The sequence below is a fragment of the Schistocerca piceifrons genome, chromosome 8, assembly GCF_021461385.2.
Source record: "Schistocerca piceifrons isolate TAMUIC-IGC-003096 chromosome 8, iqSchPice1.1, whole genome shotgun sequence".
Lineage (NCBI taxonomy): Eukaryota > Metazoa > Arthropoda > Insecta > Orthoptera > Acrididae > Schistocerca > Schistocerca piceifrons.
Window position 1 is genome coordinate 141,140,332 of NC_060145.1, and position 13,385 is coordinate 141,153,716.

At 53.4% G+C, this 13,385-nt stretch overlaps 30 non-coding genes across 30 annotated transcripts; 20 read left to right on the forward strand and 10 right to left on the reverse strand.

Annotated features, from left to right (window-relative positions):
• Window positions 1-237: 237 nt before the first annotated feature.
• Trnar-acg lies at window positions 238-310 on the reverse strand. The gene has a single exon. It is a non-coding gene; the product is annotated as a tRNA-Arg (tRNA).
• Window positions 311-755: 445 nt separating this feature from the next.
• Trnai-uau lies at window positions 756-847 on the forward strand. The gene is given in 2 exon segments: window positions 756-793; window positions 812-847. It is a non-coding gene; the product is annotated as a tRNA-Ile (tRNA).
• Window positions 848-958: 111 nt separating this feature from the next.
• Trnad-guc lies at window positions 959-1,030 on the forward strand. The gene has a single exon. It is a non-coding gene; the product is annotated as a tRNA-Asp (tRNA).
• Window positions 1,031-1,609: 579 nt separating this feature from the next.
• On the reverse strand, window positions 1,610-1,682 carry Trnar-acg. Its single transcript has one exon. It is a non-coding gene; the product is annotated as a tRNA-Arg (tRNA).
• A 445-nt stretch (window positions 1,683-2,127) lies between these two features.
• Window positions 2,128-2,219, forward strand: Trnai-uau. Its single transcript is given in 2 exon segments — window positions 2,128-2,165; window positions 2,184-2,219. It is a non-coding gene; the product is annotated as a tRNA-Ile (tRNA).
• A 111-nt stretch (window positions 2,220-2,330) lies between these two features.
• Window positions 2,331-2,402, forward strand: Trnad-guc. The gene has a single exon. It is a non-coding gene; the product is annotated as a tRNA-Asp (tRNA).
• A 579-nt stretch (window positions 2,403-2,981) lies between these two features.
• Trnar-acg lies at window positions 2,982-3,054 on the reverse strand. Its single transcript has one exon. It is a non-coding gene; the product is annotated as a tRNA-Arg (tRNA).
• A 445-nt stretch (window positions 3,055-3,499) lies between these two features.
• Trnai-uau lies at window positions 3,500-3,591 on the forward strand. The gene is given in 2 exon segments: window positions 3,500-3,537; window positions 3,556-3,591. It is a non-coding gene; the product is annotated as a tRNA-Ile (tRNA).
• Window positions 3,592-3,702: 111 nt separating this feature from the next.
• Window positions 3,703-3,774, forward strand: Trnad-guc. Its single transcript has one exon. It is a non-coding gene; the product is annotated as a tRNA-Asp (tRNA).
• A 579-nt stretch (window positions 3,775-4,353) lies between these two features.
• Window positions 4,354-4,426, reverse strand: Trnar-acg. The gene has a single exon. It is a non-coding gene; the product is annotated as a tRNA-Arg (tRNA).
• A 445-nt stretch (window positions 4,427-4,871) lies between these two features.
• Trnai-uau lies at window positions 4,872-4,963 on the forward strand. Its single transcript is given in 2 exon segments — window positions 4,872-4,909; window positions 4,928-4,963. It is a non-coding gene; the product is annotated as a tRNA-Ile (tRNA).
• A 111-nt stretch (window positions 4,964-5,074) lies between these two features.
• On the forward strand, window positions 5,075-5,146 carry Trnad-guc. The gene has a single exon. It is a non-coding gene; the product is annotated as a tRNA-Asp (tRNA).
• Window positions 5,147-5,725: 579 nt separating this feature from the next.
• On the reverse strand, window positions 5,726-5,798 carry Trnar-acg. The gene has a single exon. It is a non-coding gene; the product is annotated as a tRNA-Arg (tRNA).
• A 445-nt stretch (window positions 5,799-6,243) lies between these two features.
• Trnai-uau lies at window positions 6,244-6,335 on the forward strand. The gene is given in 2 exon segments: window positions 6,244-6,281; window positions 6,300-6,335. It is a non-coding gene; the product is annotated as a tRNA-Ile (tRNA).
• Window positions 6,336-6,446: 111 nt separating this feature from the next.
• On the forward strand, window positions 6,447-6,518 carry Trnad-guc. Its single transcript has one exon. It is a non-coding gene; the product is annotated as a tRNA-Asp (tRNA).
• A 579-nt stretch (window positions 6,519-7,097) lies between these two features.
• Trnar-acg lies at window positions 7,098-7,170 on the reverse strand. The gene has a single exon. It is a non-coding gene; the product is annotated as a tRNA-Arg (tRNA).
• A 445-nt stretch (window positions 7,171-7,615) lies between these two features.
• Trnai-uau lies at window positions 7,616-7,707 on the forward strand. The gene is given in 2 exon segments: window positions 7,616-7,653; window positions 7,672-7,707. It is a non-coding gene; the product is annotated as a tRNA-Ile (tRNA).
• Window positions 7,708-7,818: 111 nt separating this feature from the next.
• On the forward strand, window positions 7,819-7,890 carry Trnad-guc. Its single transcript has one exon. It is a non-coding gene; the product is annotated as a tRNA-Asp (tRNA).
• A 579-nt stretch (window positions 7,891-8,469) lies between these two features.
• Window positions 8,470-8,542, reverse strand: Trnar-acg. Its single transcript has one exon. It is a non-coding gene; the product is annotated as a tRNA-Arg (tRNA).
• Window positions 8,543-8,987: 445 nt separating this feature from the next.
• On the forward strand, window positions 8,988-9,079 carry Trnai-uau. The gene is given in 2 exon segments: window positions 8,988-9,025; window positions 9,044-9,079. It is a non-coding gene; the product is annotated as a tRNA-Ile (tRNA).
• A 111-nt stretch (window positions 9,080-9,190) lies between these two features.
• On the forward strand, window positions 9,191-9,262 carry Trnad-guc. The gene has a single exon. It is a non-coding gene; the product is annotated as a tRNA-Asp (tRNA).
• Window positions 9,263-9,841: 579 nt separating this feature from the next.
• On the reverse strand, window positions 9,842-9,914 carry Trnar-acg. Its single transcript has one exon. It is a non-coding gene; the product is annotated as a tRNA-Arg (tRNA).
• A 445-nt stretch (window positions 9,915-10,359) lies between these two features.
• Window positions 10,360-10,451, forward strand: Trnai-uau. The gene is given in 2 exon segments: window positions 10,360-10,397; window positions 10,416-10,451. It is a non-coding gene; the product is annotated as a tRNA-Ile (tRNA).
• Window positions 10,452-10,562: 111 nt separating this feature from the next.
• Window positions 10,563-10,634, forward strand: Trnad-guc. The gene has a single exon. It is a non-coding gene; the product is annotated as a tRNA-Asp (tRNA).
• A 579-nt stretch (window positions 10,635-11,213) lies between these two features.
• Window positions 11,214-11,286, reverse strand: Trnar-acg. Its single transcript has one exon. It is a non-coding gene; the product is annotated as a tRNA-Arg (tRNA).
• Window positions 11,287-11,731: 445 nt separating this feature from the next.
• Window positions 11,732-11,823, forward strand: Trnai-uau. Its single transcript is given in 2 exon segments — window positions 11,732-11,769; window positions 11,788-11,823. It is a non-coding gene; the product is annotated as a tRNA-Ile (tRNA).
• A 111-nt stretch (window positions 11,824-11,934) lies between these two features.
• Trnad-guc lies at window positions 11,935-12,006 on the forward strand. The gene has a single exon. It is a non-coding gene; the product is annotated as a tRNA-Asp (tRNA).
• Window positions 12,007-12,585: 579 nt separating this feature from the next.
• Window positions 12,586-12,658, reverse strand: Trnar-acg. Its single transcript has one exon. It is a non-coding gene; the product is annotated as a tRNA-Arg (tRNA).
• Window positions 12,659-13,103: 445 nt separating this feature from the next.
• On the forward strand, window positions 13,104-13,195 carry Trnai-uau. The gene is given in 2 exon segments: window positions 13,104-13,141; window positions 13,160-13,195. It is a non-coding gene; the product is annotated as a tRNA-Ile (tRNA).
• A 111-nt stretch (window positions 13,196-13,306) lies between these two features.
• Trnad-guc lies at window positions 13,307-13,378 on the forward strand. The gene has a single exon. It is a non-coding gene; the product is annotated as a tRNA-Asp (tRNA).
• Window positions 13,379-13,385: the final 7 nt, after the last annotated feature.

The following is a 13,385-nucleotide window of genomic DNA, read 5'->3' on the forward strand; positions in this document are numbered from 1 at the left end:
GACACTTGGAAAAGCGTTGTCTGCGTCGCCTACCGTTTAATTAACTGCGTAGCATCTGCCAGCTTGACTTGTCTCGACTTTGCTCGACTGACGCTACGCTGACGCTTGCACGAAGCGATATTTACCGCGATCGTCTCGAGATGCAGCTGCGAGATGCTCAGGATTAACATTGCACTCCACGAAGGTGGAGACATTCGAATGCACTGCCTAGCTACGCGCCCGCAACTAACAAAATGCCGACCCTGCCAGGATTCGAACCTGGAATCTTCTGATCCGTAGTCAGACGCGTTATCCGTATCGCCACAGGGCCACTGTTCGCGTTTTGTGCTACGAGGCGGGTGCACATCGCAAAGCAACGTGTTCTCCGTGGCTCGACAATTGCATGTCATCCACTGACAACGGCGGCGCGGCCACTCTGGTCTTCGGCACTCTGCAGGGAGCTGCCACCAAGGAAGGCATCTCTCCTCCTGCTGCTCGGCCACGGAGCGCCTGCACAGCTTAGAGCTTGCCACAGATCTGCCGTCGCTGATGGACAGGTAGCGGAATGCAAGGCGGCCGTTTTTTTGCATTTTTTCGGTGATGACAAGCGGTTGACATGCTTGTAAGTGTAGCATATAAAACAAGAATCGTATGAAGCATTCGTAGACAGGTGCTAACGTCGCAGTATGGCCGCAGGTGACGGTCGTATGACGGGTCTGTAGCCACAACAGGTTGGCATCAAAGTGAATACCGCTAACTGTAAGCACTCTGCTGTAGCCCCAGTGGCGCAATTGGTTAGCGCACGGTACTTATAAGGCAGTAGCCGTGAGCAATGCCGGGGTTGTGAGTTCGAGCCTCACCTGGGGCATACTTTTATTTCGTAGCAGCTGACTATGGAAGCATCGGGACGCTAGGTTTGAGATGTATCGCGTACATGAGAACCATAAATGTGCGTGCACTGTAGACAAGGACTGCGTGTTCCTCGGTAGTATAGTGGTTAGTATCCCCGCCTGTCACGCGGGAGACCGGGGTTCGATTCCCCGCCGGGGAGATGCGATTTTTATATCGCGAAGGTTGCGCGTGTGGCCCGAAAAAGCATTGCCGTTGTGATCAAGGAATGTAATTGCTAAAAAATCGTAAGAAAGTCTGCGTCTTAGGAAGTGTTTCTCGTATTCTGCACACGACGTCGTCGTTTCACAACTCACAGGGTTTGCCGTCGACGCTGAATCAGCGCACCCCAGGATTAATGATCGAGCTCGAAGCACCCAAGAAAAAGAATAATTTTAGCAGAGCGTGGTTTCGATCCACGGACCTCTGGGTTATGGGCCCAGCACGCTTCCACTGCGCCACTCTGCTGTGCGGACAGATGCGCGCTCTTCGGTGCGTGACATGGGACACTTGGAAAAGCGTTGTCTGCGTCGCCTACCGTTTAATTAACTGCGTAGCATCTGCCAGCTTGACTTGTCTCGACTTTGCTCGACTGACGCTACGCTGACGCTTGCACGAAGCGATATTTACCGCGATCGTCTCGAGATGCAGCTGCGAGATGCTCAGGATTAACATTGCACTCCACGAAGGTGGAGACATTCGAATGCACTGCCTAGCTACGCGCCCGCAACTAACAAAATGCCGACCCTGCCAGGATTCGAACCTGGAATCTTCTGATCCGTAGTCAGACGCGTTATCCGTTGCGCCACAGGGCCACTGTTCGCGTTTTGTGCTACGAGGCGGGTGCACATCGCAAAACAACGTGTTCTTCGTGGCTCGACAATTGCATGTCATCCACTGACAACGGCGGCGCGGCCACTCTGGTCTTCGGCACTCTGCAGGGAGCTGCCACCAAGGAAGGCATCTCTCCTCCTGCTGCTCGGCCACGGAGCGCCTGCACAGCTTAGAGCTTGCCACAGATCTGCCGTCGCTGATGGACAGGTAGCGGAATGCAAGGCGGCCGTTTTTTTGCATTTTTTCGGTGATGACAAGCGGTTGACATGCTTGTAAGTGTAGCATATAAAACAAGAATCGTATGAAGCATTCGTAGACAGGTGCTAACGTCGCAGTATGGCCGCAGGTGACGGTCGTATGACGGGTCTGTAGCCACAACAGGTTGGCATCAAAGTGAATACCGCTAACTGTAAGCACTGTGCTGTAGCCCCAGTGGCGCAATTGGTTAGCGCACGGTACTTATAAGGCAGTAGCCGTGAGCAATGCCGGGGTTGTGAGTTCGAGCCTCACCTGGGGCATACTTCTATTTCGTAGCAGCTGACTATGGAAGCATCGGGACGCTAGGTTTGAGATGTATCGCGTACATGAGAACCATAAATGTGCGTGCACTGTAGACAAGGACTGCGTGTTCCTCGGTAGTATAGTGGTTAGTATCCCCGCCTGTCACGCGGGAGACCGGGGTTCGATTCCCCGCCGGGGAGATGCGATTTTTATATCGCGAAGGTTGCGCGTGTGGCCCGAAAAAGCATTACCGTTGTGATCAAGGAATGTAATTGCTAAAAAATCGTAAGAAAGTCTGCGTCTTAGGAAGTGTTTCTCGTATTCTGCACACGACGTCGTCGTTTCACAACTCACAGGGTTTGCCGTCGACGCTGAATCAGCGCACCCCAGGATTAATGATCGAGCTCGAAGCACCCAAGAAAAAGAATAATTTTAGCAGAGCGTGGTTTCGATCCACGGACCTCTGGGTTATGGGCCCAGCACGCTTCCACTGCGCCACTCTGCTGTGCGGACAGATGCGCGCTCTTCGGTGCGTGACATGGGACACTTGGAAAAGCGTTGTCTGCGTCGCCTACCGTTTAATTAACTGCGTAGCATCTGCCAGCTTGACTTGTCTCGACTTTGCTCGACTGACGCTACGCTGACGCTTGCACGAAGCGATATTTACCGCGATCGTCTCGAGATGCAGCTGCGAGATGCTCAGGATTAACATTGCACTCCACGAAGGTGGAGACATTCGAATGCACTGCCTAGCTACGCGCCCGCAACTAACAAAATGCCGACCCTGCCAGGATTCGAACCTGGAATCTTCTGATCCGTAGTCAGACGCGTTATCCGTTGCGCCACAGGGCCACTGTTCGCGTTTTGTGCTACGAGGCGGGTGCACATCGCAAAACAACGTGTTCTCCGTGGCTCGACAATTGCGTGTCATCCACTGACAACGGCGGCGCGGCCACTCTGGTCTTCGGCACTCTGCAGGGAGCTGCCACCAAGGAAGGCATCTCTCCTCCTGCTGCTCGGCCACGGAGCGCCTGCACAGCTTAGAGCTTGCCACAGATCTGCCGTCGCTGATGGACAGGTAGCGGAATGCAAGGCGGCCGTTTTTTTGCATTTTTTCGGTGATGACAAGCGGTTGACATGCTTGTAAGTGTAGCATATAAAACAAGAATCGTATGAAGCATTCGTAGACAGGTGCTAACGTCGCAGTATGGCCGCAGGTGACGGTCGTATGACGGGTCTGTAGCCACAACAGGTTGGCATCAAAGTGAATACCGCTAACTGTAAGCACTGTGCTGTAGCCCCAGTGGCGCAATTGGTTAGCGCACGGTACTTATAAGGCAGTAGCCGTGAGCAATGCCGGGGTTGTGAGTTCGAGCCTCACCTGGGGCATACTTCTATTTCGTAGCAGCTGACTATGGAAGCATCGGGACGCTAGGTTTGAGATGTATCGCGTACATGAGAACCATAAATGTGCGTGCACTGTAGACAAGGACTGCGTGTTCCTCGGTAGTATAGTGGTTAGTATCCCCGCCTGTCACGCGGGAGACCGGGGTTCGATTCCCCGCCGGGGAGATGCGATTTTTATATCGCGAAGGTTGCGCGTGTGGCCCGAAAAAGCATTACCGTTGTGATCAAGGAATGTAATTGCTAAAAAATCGTAAGAAAGTCTGCGTCTTAGGAAGTGTTTCTCGTATTCTGCACACGACGTCGTCGTTTCACAACTCACAGGGTTTGCCGTCGACGCTGAATCAGCGCACCCCAGGATTAATGATCGAGCTCGAAGCACCCAAGAAAAAGAATAATTTTAGCAGAGCGTGGTTTCGATCCACGGACCTCTGGGTTATGGGCCCAGCACGCTTCCACTGCGCCACTCTGCTGTGCGGACAGATGCGCGCTCTTCGGTGCGTGACATGGGACACTTGGAAAAGCGTTGTCTGCGTCGCCTACCGTTTAATTAACTGCGTAGCATCTGCCAGCTTGACTTGTCTCGACTTTGCTCGACTGACGCTACGCTGACGCTTGCACGAAGCGATATTTACCGCGATCGTCTCGAGATGCAGCTGCGAGATGCTCAGGATTAACATTGCACTCCACGAAGGTGGAGACATTCGAATGCACTGCCTAGCTACGCGCCCGCAACTAACAAAATGCCGACCCTGCCAGGATTCGAACCTGGAATCTTCTGATCCGTAGTCAGACGCGTTATCCGTTGCGCCACAGGGCCACTGTTCGCGTTTTCTGCTACGAGGCGGGTGCACATCGCAAAGCAACGTGTTCTCCGTGGCTCGGCAATTGCATGTCATCCACTGACAACGGCGGCGCGGCCACTCTGGTCTTCGGCACTCTGCAGGGAGCTGCCACCAAGGAAGGCATCTCTCCTCCTGCTGCTCGGCCACGGAGCGCCTGCACAGCTTAGAGCTTGCCACAGATCTGCCGTCGCTGATGGACAGGTAGCGGAATGCAAGGCGGCCGTTTTTTTGCATTTTTTCGGTGATGACAAGCGGTTGACATGCTTGTAAGTGTAGCATATAAAACAAGAATCGTATGAAGCATTCGTAGACAGGTGCTAACGTCGCAGTATGGCCGCAGGTGACGGTCGTATGACGGGTCTGTAGCCACAACAGGTTGGCATCAAAGTGAATACCGCTAACTGTAAGCACTGTGCTGTAGCCCCAGTGGCGCAATTGGTTAGCGCACGGTACTTATAAGGCAGTAGCCGTGAGCAATGCCGGGGTTGTGAGTTCGAGCCTCACCTGGGGCATACTTCTATTTCGTAGCAGCTGACTATGGAAGCATCGGGACGCTAGGTTTGAGATGTATCGCGTACATGAGAACCATAAATGTGCGTGCACTGTAGACAAGGACTGCGTGTTCCTCGGTAGTATAGTGGTTAGTATCCCCGCCTGTCACGCGGGAGACCGGGGTTCGATTCCCCGCCGGGGAGATGCGATTTTTATATCGCGAAGGTTGCGCGTGTGGCCCGAAAAAGCATTACCGTTGTGATCAAGGAATGTAATTGCTAAAAAATCGTAAGAAAGTCTGCGTCTTAGGAAGTGTTTCTCGTATTCTGCACACGACGTCGTCGTTTCACAACTCACAGGGTTTGCCGTCGACGCTGAATCAGCGCACCCCAGGATTAATGATCGAGCTCGAAGCACCCAAGAAAAAGAATAATTTTAGCAGAGCGTGGTTTCGATCCACGGACCTCTGGGTTATGGGCCCAGCACGCTTCCACTGCGCCACTCTGCTGTGCGGACAGATGCGCGCTCTTCGGTGCGTGACATGGGACACTTGGAAAAGCGTTGTCTGCGTCGCCTACCGTTTAATTAACTGCGTAGCATCTGCCAGCTTGACTTGTCTCGACTTTGCTCGACTGACGCTACGCTGACGCTTGCACGAAGCGATATTTACCGCGATCGTCTCGAGATGCAGCTGCGAGATGCTCAGGATTAACATTGCACTCCACGAAGGTGGAGACATTCGAATGCACTGCCTAGCTACGCGCCCGCAACTAACAAAATGCCGACCCTGCCAGGATTCGAACCTGGAATCTTCTGATCCGTAGTCAGACGCGTTATCCGTTGCGCCACAGGGCCACTGTTCGCGTTTTCTGCTACGAGGCGGGTGCACATCGCAAAGCAACGTGTTCTCCGTGGCTCGGCAATTGCATGTCATCCACTGACAACGGCGGCGCGGCCACTCTGGTCTTCGGCACTCTGCAGGGAGCTGCCACCAAGGAAGGCATCTCTCCTCCTGCTGCTCGGCCACGGAGCGCCTGCACAGCTTAGAGCTTGCCACAGATCTGCCGTCGCTGATGGACAGGTAGCGGAATGCAAGGCGGCCGTTTTTTTGCATTTTTTCGGTGATGACAAGCGGTTGACATGCTTGTAAGTGTAGCATATAAAACAAGAATCGTATGAAGCATTCGTAGACAGGTGCTAACGTCGCAGTATGGCCGCAGGTGACGGTCGTATGACGGGTCTGTAGCCACAACAGGTTGGCATCAAAGTGAATACCGCTAACTGTAAGCACTGTGCTGTAGCCCCAGTGGCGCAATTGGTTAGCGCACGGTACTTATAAGGCAGTAGCCGTGAGCAATGCCGGGGTTGTGAGTTCGAGCCTCACCTGGGGCATACTTCTATTTCGTAGCAGCTGACTATGGAAGCATCGGGACGCTAGGTTTGAGATGTATCGCGTACATGAGAACCATAAATGTGCGTGCACTGTAGACAAGGACTGCGTGTTCCTCGGTAGTATAGTGGTTAGTATCCCCGCCTGTCACGCGGGAGACCGGGGTTCGATTCCCCGCCGGGGAGATGCGATTTTTATATCGCGAAGGTTGCGCGTGTGGCCCGAAAAAGCATTACCGTTGTGATCAAGGAATGTAATTGCTAAAAAATCGTAAGAAAGTCTGCGTCTTAGGAAGTGTTTCTCGTATTCTGCACACGACGTCGTCGTTTCACAACTCACAGGGTTTGCCGTCGACGCTGAATCAGCGCACCCCAGGATTAATGATCGAGCTCGAAGCACCCAAGAAAAAGAATAATTTTAGCAGAGCGTGGTTTCGATCCACGGACCTCTGGGTTATGGGCCCAGCACGCTTCCACTGCGCCACTCTGCTGTGCGGACAGATGCGCGCTCTTCGGTGCGTGACATGGGACACTTGGAAAAGCGTTGTCTGCGTCGCCTACCGTTTAATTAACTGCGTAGCATCTGCCAGCTTGACTTGTCTCGACTTTGCTCGACTGACGCTACGCTGACGCTTGCACGAAGCGATATTTACCGCGATCGTCTCGAGATGCAGCTGCGAGATGCTCAGGATTAACATTGCACTCCACGAAGGTGGAGACATTCGAATGCACTGCCTAGCTACGCGCCCGCAACTAACAAAATGCCGACCCTGCCAGGATTCGAACCTGGAATCTTCTGATCCGTAGTCAGACGCGTTATCCGTTGCGCCACAGGGCCACTGTTCGCGTTTTCTGCTACGAGGCGGGTGCACATCGCAAAGCAACGTGTTCTCCGTGGCTCGGCAATTGCATGTCATCCACTGACAACGGCGGCGCGGCCACTCTGGTCTTCGGCACTCTGCAGGGAGCTGCCACCAAGGAAGGCATCTCTCCTCCTGCTGCTCGGCCACGGAGCGCCTGCACAGCTTAGAGCTTGCCACAGATCTGCCGTCGCTGATGGACAGGTAGCGGAATGCAAGGCGGCCGTTTTTTTGCATTTTTTCGGTGATGACAAGCGGTTGACATGCTTGTAAGTGTAGCATATAAAACAAGAATCGTATGAAGCATTCGTAGACAGGTGCTAACGTCGCAGTATGGCCGCAGGTGACGGTCGTATGACGGGTCTGTAGCCACAACAGGTTGGCATCAAAGTGAATACCGCTAACTGTAAGCACTGTGCTGTAGCCCCAGTGGCGCAATTGGTTAGCGCACGGTACTTATAAGGCAGTAGCCGTGAGCAATGCCGGGGTTGTGAGTTCGAGCCTCACCTGGAGCATACTTCTATTTCGTAGCAGCTGACTATGGAAGCATCGGGACGCTAGGTTTGAGATGTATCGCGTACATGAGAACCATAAATGTGCGTGCACTGTAGACAAGGACTGCGTGTTCCTCGGTAGTATAGTGGTTAGTATCCCCGCCTGTCACGCGGGAGACCGGGGTTCGATTCCCCGCCGGGGAGATGCGATTTTTATATCGCGAAGGTTGCGCGTGTGGCCCGAAAAAGCATTACCGTTGTGATCAAGGAATGTAATTGCTAAAAAATCGTAAGAAAGTCTGCGTCTTAGGAAGTGTTTCTCGTATTCTGCACACGACGTCGTCGTTTCACAACTCACAGGGTTTGCCGTCGACGCTGAATCAGCGCACCCCAGGATTAATGATCGAGCTCGAAGCACCCAAGAAAAAGAATAATTTTAGCAGAGCGTGGTTTCGATCCACGGACCTCTGGGTTATGGGCCCAGCACGCTTCCACTGCGCCACTCTGCTGTGCGGACAGATGCGCGCTCTTCGGTGCGTGACATGGGACACTTGGAAAAGCGTTGTCTGCGTCGCCTACCGTTTAATTAACTGCGTAGCATCTGCCAGCTTGACTTGTCTCGACTTTGCTCGACTGACGCTACGCTGACGCTTGCACGAAGCGATATTTACCGCGATCGTCTCGAGATGCAGCTGCGAGATGCTCAGGATTAACATTGCACTCCACGAAGGTGGAGACATTCGAATGCACTGCCTAGCTACGCGCCCGCAACTAACAAAATGCCGACCCTGCCAGGATTCGAACCTGGAATCTTCTGATCCGTAGTCAGACGCGTTATCCGTTGCGCCACAGGGCCACTGTTCGCGTTTTGTGCTACGAGGCGGGTGCACATCGCAAAACAACGTGTTCTCCGTGGCTCGACAATTGCATGTCATCCACTGACAACGGCGGCGCGGCCACTCTGGTCTTCGGCACTCTGCAGGGAGCTGCCACCAAGGAAGGCATCTCTCCTCCTGCTGCTCGGCCACGGAGCGCCTGCACAGCTTAGAGCTTGCCACAGATCTGCCGTCGCTGATGGACAGGTAGCGGAATGCAAGGCGGCCGTTTTTTTGCATTTTTTCGGTGATGACAAGCGGTTGACATACTTGTAAGTGTAGCATATAAAACAAGAATCGTATGAAGCATTCGTAGACAGGTGCTAACGTCGCAGTATGGCCGCAGGTGACGGTCGTATGACGGGTCTGTAGCCACAACAGGTTGGCATCAAAGTGAATACCGCTAACTGTAAGCACTGTGCTGTAGCCCCAGTGGCGCAATTGGTTAGCGCACGGTACTTATAAGGCAGTAGCCGTGAGCAATGCCGGGGTTGTGAGTTCGAGCCTCACCTGGGGCATACTTCTATTTCGTAGCAGCTGACTATGGAAGCATCGGGACGCTAGGTTTGAGATGTATCGCGTACATGAGAACCATAAATGTGCGTGCACTGTAGACAAGGACTGCGTGTTCCTCGGTAGTATAGTGGTTAGTATCCCCGCCTGTCACGCGGGAGACCGGGGTTCGATTCCCCGCCGGGGAGATGCGATTTTTATATCGCGAAGGTTGCGCGTGTGGCCCGAAAAAGCATTACCGTTGTGATCAAGGAATGTAATTGCTAAAAAATCGTAAGAAAGTCTGCGTCTTAGGAAGTGTTTCTCGTATTCTGCACACGACGTCGTCGTTTCACAACTCACAGGGTTTGCCGTCGACGCTGAATCAGCGCACCCCAGGATTAATGATCGAGCTCGAAGCACCCAAGAAAAAGAATAATTTTAGCAGAGCGTGGTTTCGATCCACGGACCTCTGGGTTATGGGCCCAGCACGCTTCCACTGCGCCACTCTGCTGTGCGGACAGATGCGCGCTCTTCGGTGCGTGACATGGGACACTTGGAAAAGCGTTGTCTGCGTCGCCTACCGTTTAATTAACTGCGTAGCATCTGCCAGCTTGACTTGTCTCGACTTTGCTCGACTGACGCTACGCTGACGCTTGCACGAAGCGATATTTACCGCGATCGTCTCGAGATGCAGCTGCGAGATGCTCAGGATTAACATTGCACTCCACGAAGGTGGAGACATTCGAATGCACTGCCTAGCTACGCGCCCGCAACTAACAAAATGCCGACCCTGCCAGGATTCGAACCTGGAATCTTCTGATCCGTAGTCAGACGCGTTATCCGTTGCGCCACAGGGCCACTGTTCGCGTTTTGTGCTACGAGGCGGGTGCACATCGCAAAACAACGTGTTCTCCGTGGCTCGACAATTGCATGTCATCCACTGACAACGGCGGCGCGGCCACTCTGGTCTTCGGCACTCTGCAGGGAGCTGCCACCAAGGAAGGCATCTCTCCTCCTGCTGCTCGGCCACGGAGCGCCTGCACAGCTTAGAGCTTGCCACAGATCTGCCGTCGCTGATGGACAGGTAGCGGAATGCAAGGCGCCCGTTTTTTTGCATTTTTTCGGTGATGACAAGCGGTTGACATACTTGTAAGTGTAGCATATAAAACAAGAATCGTATGAAGCATTCGTAGACAGGTGCTAACGTCGCAGTATGGCCGCAGGTGACGGTCGTATGACGGGTCTGTAGCCACAACAGGTTGGCATCAAAGTGAATACCGCTAACTGTAAGCACTGTGCTGTAGCCCCAGTGGCGCAATTGGTTAGCGCACGGTACTTATAAGGCAGTAGCCGTGAGCAATGCCGGGGTTGTGAGTTCGAGCCTCACCTGGGGCATACTTTTATTTCGTAGCAGCTGACTATGGAAGCATCGGGACGCTAGGTTTGAGATGTATCGCGTACATGAGAACCATAAATGTGCGTGCACTGTAGACAAGGACTGCGTGTTCCTCGGTAGTATAGTGGTTAGTATCCCCGCCTGTCACGCGGGAGACCGGGGTTCGATTCCCCGCCGGGGAGATGCGATTTTTATATCGCGAAGGTTGCGCGTGTGGCCCGAAAAAGCATTACCGTTGTGATCAAGGAATGTAATTGCTAAAAAATCGTAAGAAAGTCTGCGTCTTAGGAAGTGTTTCTCGTATTCTGCACACGACGTCGTCGTTTCACAACTCACAGGGTTTGCCGTCGACGCTGAATCAGCGCACCCCAGGATTAATGATCGAGCTCGAAGCACCCAAGAAAAAGAATAATTTTAGCAGAGCGTGGTTTCGATCCACGGACCTCTGGGTTATGGGCCCAGCACGCTTACACTGCGCCACTCTGCTGTGCGGACAGATGCGCGCTCTTCGGTGCGTGACATGGGACACTTGGAAAAGCGTTGTCTGCGTCGCCTACCGTTTAATTAACTGCGTAGCATCTGCCAGCTTGACTTGTCTCGACTTTGCTCGACTGACGCTACGCTGACGCTTGCACGAAGCGATATTTACCGCGATCGTCTCGAGATGCAGCTGCGAGATGCTCAGGATTAACATTGCACTCCACGAAGGTGGAGACATTCGAATGCACTGCCTAGCTACGCGCCCGCAACTAACAAAATGCCGACCCTGCCAGGATTCGAACCTGGAATCTTCTGATCCGTAGTCAGACGCGTTATCCGTTGCGCCACAGGGCCACTGTTCGCGTTTTGTGCTACGAGGCGGGTGCACATCGCAAAACAACGTGTTCTCCGTGGCTCGACAATTGCATGTCATCCACTGACAACGGCGGCGCGGCCACTCTGGTCTTCGGCACTCTGCAGGGAGCTGCCACCAAGGAAGGCATCTCTCCTCCTGCTGCTCGGCCACGGAGCGCCTGCACAGCTTAGAGCTTGCCACAGATCTGCCGTCGCTGATGGACAGGTAGCGGAATGCAAGGCGGCCGTTTTTTTGCATTTTTTCGGTGATGACAAGCGGTTGACATACTTGTAAGTGTAGCATATAAAACAAGAATCGTATGAAGCATTCGTAGACAGGTGCTAACGTCGCAGTATGGCCGCAGGTGACGGTCGTATGACGGGTCTGTAGCCACAACAGGTTGGCATCAAAGTGAATACCGCTAACTGTAAGCACTGTGCTGTAGCCCCAGTGGCGCAATTGGTTAGCGCACGGTACTTATAAGGCAGTAGCCGTGAGCAATGCCGGGGTTGTGAGTTCGAGCCTCACCTGGGGCATACTTCTATTTCGTAGCAGCTGACTATGGAAGCATCGGGACGCTAGGTTTGAGATGTATCGCGTACATGAGAACCATAAATGTGCGTGCACTGTAGACAAGGACTGCGTGTTCCTCGGTAGTATAGTGGTTAGTATCCCCGCCTGTCACGCGGGAGACCGGGGTTCGATTCCCCGCCGGGGAGATGCGATTTTTATATCGCGAAGGTTGCGCGTGTGGCCCGAAAAAGCATTACCGTTGTGATCAAGGAATGTAATTGCTAAAAAATCGTAAGAAAGTCTGCGTCTTAGGAAGTGTTTCTCGTATTCTGCACACGACGTCGTCGTTTCACAACTCACAGGGTTTGCCGTCGACGCTGAATCAGCGCACCCCAGGATTAATGATCGAGCTCGAAGCACCCAAGAAAAAGAATAATTTTAGCAGAGCGTGGTTTCGATCCACGGACCTCTGGGTTATGGGCCCAGCACGCTTCCACTGCGCCACTCTGCTGTGCGGACAGATGCGCGCTCTTCGGTGCGTGACATGGGACACTTGGAAAAGCGTTGTCTGCGTCGCCTACCGTTTAATTAACTGCGTAGCATCTGCCAGCTTGACTTGTCTCGACTTTGCTCGACTGACGCTACGCTGACGGTTGCACGAAGCGATATTTACCGCGATCGTCTCGAGATGCAGCTGCGAGATGCTCAGGATTAACATTGCACTCCACGAAGGTGGAGACATTCGAATGCACTGCCTAGCTACGCGCCCGCAACTAACAAAATGCCGACCCTGCCAGGATTCGAACCTGGAATCTTCTGATCCGTAGTCAGACGCGTTATCCGTTGCGCCACAGGGCCACTGTTCGCGTTTTCTGCTACGAGGCGGGTGCACATCGCAAAGCAACGTGTTCTCCGTGGCTCGGCAATTGCATGTCATCCACTGACAACGGCGGCGCGGCCACTCTGGTCTTCGGCACTCTGCAGGGAGCTGCCACCAAGGAAGGCATCTCTCCTCCTGCTGCTCGGCCACGGAGCGCCTGCACAGCTTAGAGCTTGCCACAGATCTGCCGTCGCTGATGGACAGGTAGCGGAATGCAAGGCGGCCGTTTTTTTGCATTTTTTCGGTGATGACAAGCGGTTGACATGCTTGTAAGTGTAGCATATAAAACAAGAATCGTATGAAGCATTCGTAGACAGGTGCTAACGTCGCAGTATGGCCGCAGGTGACGGTCGTATGACGGGTCTGTAGCCACAACAGGTTGGCATCAAAGTGAATACCGCTAACTGTAAGCACTGTGCTGTAGCCCCAGTGGCGCAATTGGTTAGCGCACGGTACTTATAAGGCAGTAGCCGTGAGCAATGCCGGGGTTGTGAGTTCGAGCCTCACCTGGGGCATACTTCTATTTCGTAGCAGCTGACTATGGAAGCATCGGGACGCTAGGTTTGAGATGTATCGCGTACATGAGAACCATAAATGTGCGTGCACTGTAGACAAGGACTGCGTGTTCCTCGGTAGTATAGTGGTTAGTATCCCCGCCTGTCACGCGGGAGACCGGGGTTCGATTCCCCGCCGGGGAGATGCGAT